This window comes from Falco punctatus (genome assembly GCF_963210335.1).
Source record: "Falco punctatus genome assembly, chromosome: 12".
Taxonomy (NCBI): Eukaryota; Metazoa; Chordata; class Aves; order Falconiformes; family Falconidae; genus Falco; species Falco punctatus.
This window is the reverse complement of record NC_137592.1, coordinates 707623-713234: the sequence shown is the minus strand read 5'-3', so window position 1 is coordinate 713234 and position 5612 is coordinate 707623. Positions and strand designations below refer to the sequence as shown.

The window sequence follows — 5612 nt, the reverse complement described above, 5'->3', positions numbered from 1 at the left end:
ACTACTACACAGAGATATTCTAACACATCAAATGAAAAGAATTTCTAAAGAAGTAGACCTTTCTGAGCTGGAGAAGAGGTAGATGAAATAGAAAAGATAGAACTAAAATCTGCAGCAAAATATTGCCTCTAAAGGAAGATGTGTTGGGGTTTTTTTCTTTCACGGAAACAAACGAACCATTACTCTGCGATTCTCCAGACTGGAAATTTGCAAAAAGCTGTGTAGTGTGGTTTTCAGTAGTATAAAAAGCAAAAGCTCTTCAGGGTTTCAAGTACATCTTTGCAACAGCTGTTAAAAAAATGCAAGCATGCAGATTGTTCCATTGTATGAAAACACCTTCATTTACTACTTATTTGTCATACAGGGAATAAACTAGCAGTGACGACCGTTGGAAAGTTTTAGATGAATAAAAAAATCCTCCAAACCAGGAAAAATACTGTGCTCTCAGGTAGCTGCAGCTTTGCTGTGTGAGCTTAATATTCACGCAGAGACTTTTTCTAAATGTGTCACTTAAGGCAGGGATGGCTTCTAATTCTAAAAAGCCATTTGCCTAGAGCAATCGCTCATGTGCCACATACAGGATTTTTATGCTAACACTATTAAATTTCCCTAGAAAATTTTCCACCTCCTTCAAGTAAATACAACCGACGTCCCTAACTGTCTCAGTTTCCTATTCCACCATAGGTTGCTGTATTTCAAAGACGAAGTTAACCAACGGCTGGTTACTAACCGAGGGCTCAAACCAATTTTTGCAGCAGTCAGGTAGAGAGCGGCCATTTAGTCTGGACCCACTGAAGTGCCAATGTAAATACAAACAAAATAAGGTCTATCAAACTTTAGATTCTCTAGCAAAACAACGGAAAGGATATGAAGAACTAGGTCTTGTCTACTGTCTGTTTCCCATATGTGTGGTGATCGGCTCCCTGGAAAACAAGAGGCTGGACTGGTCCTGGCTGTGCCCATGAGCTTGCCAGCTGAGTGCTAGGTGGTAGCAAGGAGAGCACCAGAGAAAAGCACAGACCCATTGACCCAGCACCACCGTTCTCATGTTCTTCATGCACGTGAGGCCTGTTAGCCATTGTACTTGTATTTATTCTAACATGGGACATCAGTCAACAGTCACAACACCAGTGGATTACCAGCACTTCCGTCATATGCTTCACATATAGTGTTAAAGGAGAAATTTACACAGACGTGGGTACCACTAGTTTTGCTTTAATCGCCCCGCAGAGCTGGGCCACCGCCCCAGCGAGTGGCAGAGAGCAAAGGGATACAGCGCGGCTTATATACACTTATCAAATCATTAGTCAACGTCCGAAGTTTTAGAAGTTTCCTTTGGTCTTGTCCATTCTGCAAATCCATCACCTGACCCTGTCCCTGTTGATTCATCTATTTGCTTCCAGTCTCTGCATCGGTTCCAAGCTCCTCCTCGGATCGTGATCTTCTTTCTGCCAGCTTTAACTCACACACTCCTTCAAGCACACTTAGTCTTTGAGCAATTCCTATTCACATATACTGATTTTTTTTTTCTTGAAACACCTGCGTTTCTGCAAGCACCTGTGTGCACAAGTTGATCATCTGTTGTTTCTCTGTTCTCCCACTGATTAACTGGAGTGGGTGTTAAACCAGCCTTGGATTAGGGCTATACTGGGGACGAGGCCTGGTTCTGCCACTTTAGCTGCTTTAGCACTTTAAATTTCTGAATTCAAAACACATTTTCTTTAACAAGCAATACCAGAACAATGGAGACCAATTAACAATGGTTTGGTCACTGCTGTGACGAAATAATGACAATTATTATTTCTGGTGTAGGTTGCTGTATGTCATATTTATGAAACTAAGATTTGCCGGAAGAAAAATGTTCTATTTCACACCCACAGATGAGCTCACTGAGATGAGCATCCACGTTTTAACAAGCCTTTACATCAAAGGCTGTAAACGAGCGTCAGTCTGCACAACCAGCTGGGAATCTTGTGTTGTTCCAGGCACATATTTTTGTCCCATTCAATACCTTGTCTGTGTGATTTGGCTTTTGTCTGTCCTGTGCTCTCCTGCTAAAGATTTATAGGCTTCAGTCTTCTGATACTGCTCCAGCTCCCGCATCTAATGCTCCTTATCTCTATCCGCTCCATCAAGGTGTTGCTGAAACAAAGAAGTCCAAGAGTAGCAGGGAGTTGCCTCCCCTTCAGGAGGAAGGGAAGAAAAACAACTTGCCACATGAAGTGCTGATCCATTTCACCTGTGCAAACAGGAAAGGAGTGAAGAAACAATGAGAATGTACGTGAGATGCAAAGACACAGGATTTCCGGATAATATTACTGTATTCTGGTGTGTGTCATGTCCGTGTCTCCCCACCCCCCTGCCTTTCCCTTTTTTTTTTTTAAATTCAAATCACTTTTCTGTTAACTCTTTTTTTATTTAGATCAAGCTTTAACATTCAGATCTGTAACAGCAGGGATCCAATACGCCCTTGTTTTTGTACCCCATGGACAAAAATGCACTACCATTCTACAACCACACACTTTTCCCATCTGAGAGGCAAACAAAACATCATGGCTATTGGAAAAGAGTAGCATAAAGGTAAAAGAGCCTAGGTGATATCAATTTAAGCTAGCTACGTTTAGGTTAAAAGAAAACTTGAGGCTAGGAAGAAAAAAAATATTTCACACGTGCATAATAGAATGAGCTTAACTGGAGAACTCTTTAGGGGGACCACTGAACTGAAAACCATTTAAGGAGTGGTCACAACACTTGCTAAAGGGCTCTTTTCCAGAAAAAAAAAAAGTTGTTGAGGAAGTTTTTCATCCAATGAGTTTAAAATTCAATGGAAATAAGTATTCAATCAGAGTGAACATTAGTCACTGGGCATGCCTTTTTATTTTCATTACGTCATCGCAACAATACATGCAATAGTTATAAATTTTGTGCATTTGCAAACCTGTTTTGATGCTGTTGAGGACACAGTTAACATTCTAGATTGGGGTGCAAATTTAGTGATGCTGGGTTTGCATTTCTTTTGGACACTGTATTCTTCCAGAAGACATTAATTCTTCTCTTCTGTCTCCAGCAATGTGCTGCTGACAGAGTACAGTAACCGACTCAAAAACAGCAGAAGTTTTCCCTCAGCTTGTGTCTTGGATGGATTGTTTTGAATCAGTAAGGAGGAGTTCTACTGTACTACCTGTAAGTAGATGTCCTAGGTTTTCTAGCACAGATCTATACAGTTCTTTAAATATTTATTTTTTTATATATATATATATTTCTTATAAAACTTAAACAAGAAGAATGATTTTTAGGGTGTTTGCTGTATAACTATAGTAATGGTCTTTTTCTAGGGGAGACTCGCTCTTTGGTCAGCTCAACCAGTCCTTATTTCAGTCAATTCCAGCCAGCTCAGCGGTCCTTATGCTCACCAAACACAACAAGCAGTAGCAGGACTGCAGGGCTGGAACAGGGGAAGCGCGAGACTTTCCCTTCAACTGTTGTATCGGACAACTAGTTTGCTGTTGCTGCAGCTCAGACAGTTTTCCCCTGGGTTGCGGGACACTCACCCACACACAGTAGTATACTATTGTTATTGATTTGTTAATAAGTTAAGATTGATTGACTTTATTTGATTGATTATTTGATTTTATAGAATTATTTTATAGAATAGAAATATAGAAGGATAAAAATATATTTTGAGGAAACTTATAACTGCTCAGTAAAAGCTGCTATGAGACCCTCTGTACATCCCGTACCAAGGCCAGAAGAATGGGCTGGAATTATTGTTGAAACTTCGGTAATAATTTAGGGTTTGAAAGGTTTCTTTGTATCTGACCAGTCTTCTGTATGTAGAAAGTGTATTGAGATGTCAGAATATGAGATTAATGGAAATTGGGAAGAGTCAACTGGGACAGCTTGTGGTTACCTGCCAAGAAACCGTGCACTTTAGTAGCAGGTAATTCTGGCAGGGGGAGATCGCGACCACCGACTCACATACCACCTACCCAAATCGTACCCCAGACCCATTTCTAGACCTTTCTAAGCTCTACTGCGCAGAATCGGATATAGGAGGAGAGTATGTTAATGATTTACTGGAAATATTATGATTATGTATGAATACTTAATGAATATGTATGAATAAGTTCTATATATGGTGTCTGATTTTGAGACCTGGCGTGCGTTGATCGTGAGAGGACTCGCTCACGCACCCGGCCGTCAATAAAGAAGTGTCTGCTTATCTACATCACATTGGTGTCGATAAGTTCTTCATTCCGAGATTTCGGTAACAGTTTTGGCGACCCAGATGGGACCTCGCTGAAGGAGACCGGAGGAGTCAGGGACCTGATCGGTTCCAGCCGGCACCGAGGATTTCTCGGGGATCCCCATCGATCCCTGATCCGTAAGGCTCTTCGCGACGTTCCCTGGATTTTTGGTAAGACACTTCTTTTTTTTAATTGTAGTAAGTGGGTCGGAGTCCCACTAAAGTAAGTGAGTAAGTGCACTAGAGGAAGTGGGTAGGAGTCCCACTATAATAAGTGTATGGTAAGGAGTGGGTTGGAGACCCACCAGTGAGTTTGAGTCTCACTGAGTAAGTCTGCCTGTCAGACGCGGTGAAAGCTGCGCAGGGTTGGACTAAAAGGATCCTTGTGGAAGTGGAAGCCTAGGCGTCTGCCCGTAAGACATAAGCGAAAGCTATTGCAGGGTTGGACAAAAGTGGAAACAAGAGAAACTATATGCTATAGTGTTCTCTAAGGTAGTGCCTCTAACAAGAAGTTAGAAGAAGTTTTTGGGGTTTTTTGTTGGTTTTGTGAGTTTGTGTATTAAGAAGAAAATTAAGAGGTATAATATTGTGTTATATGTTTGTTTAAAGTAACTGTGGGAAAGTGTGAGTGTGGCTGTAAGGGTGAGATGTGTAATTGAGAACGAAAGCGAGTGTGGAGTGTGGATCCGCAGATCGGAGTGACAGAGTTGAATAATTGTGTACTGTATTGTGAGTGATTACACCATGGCAACTAAGTTAACTCGGTTGTTTAAAAGTAAAAGCATGGGTAATCTTGCTGTAAATGACAAAATCCCGAAAAATTCTTTGTTGGGATGTTCATTGGCACATTGAGGAAATTTACAGGATGATCTGCAAAAGAGCCAGGTGATTGAGTATTGTAATAATTTGAGTATTGTAATAATTGGTGGCCTTTGTATATATTGGATGATCAGGAAAAGTGGCCCACGAATGGGACACTGAATTATAACACTATTCTGCAGTTAATGCTGTATTGTAAAAGAGAAGGGAAATGGAATAAAATGCCAGATGTGGATTTGGTTTTTTTTACTTAAGACAAAGAAAGGATTGGCAGGATGAATGTAAGCTAACTATTAGAGATAATTTGGTAATGGCTATAAATTCTGATAATAAGAAAGTGGAAAAAAATGTTGTTCAAATTGTGAGATTGGGCGTGGATACAGGAGCAACATTTTTTTTATTAAATACCTGTAAAGGAAAAATTGGAACAAAACCAGGCCATTCCTGCAACCCCTGGATTTGAAATTTGGAAATAAGATGATTACACATAAATTTTTGTGTGTACCAGAATGTCTGATACCCTTCTTAGGAAGAGACTTGTTATCCA

The 5612-nt window shown here is 40.5% G+C and overlaps 1 long non-coding RNA gene across 1 annotated transcript; it reads left to right on the top strand.

The window, feature by feature from the left end:
* The first annotated feature begins 650 nt into the window (after positions 1-650).
* LOC308071913 lies at positions 651-5266 on the top strand. Its single transcript, XR_013931370.1, has 2 exons — positions 651-3183; positions 3336-5266. It is a non-coding gene; the product is annotated as an uncharacterized lncRNA (long non-coding RNA).
* The last annotated feature ends 346 nt before the right edge of the window (positions 5267-5612 follow it).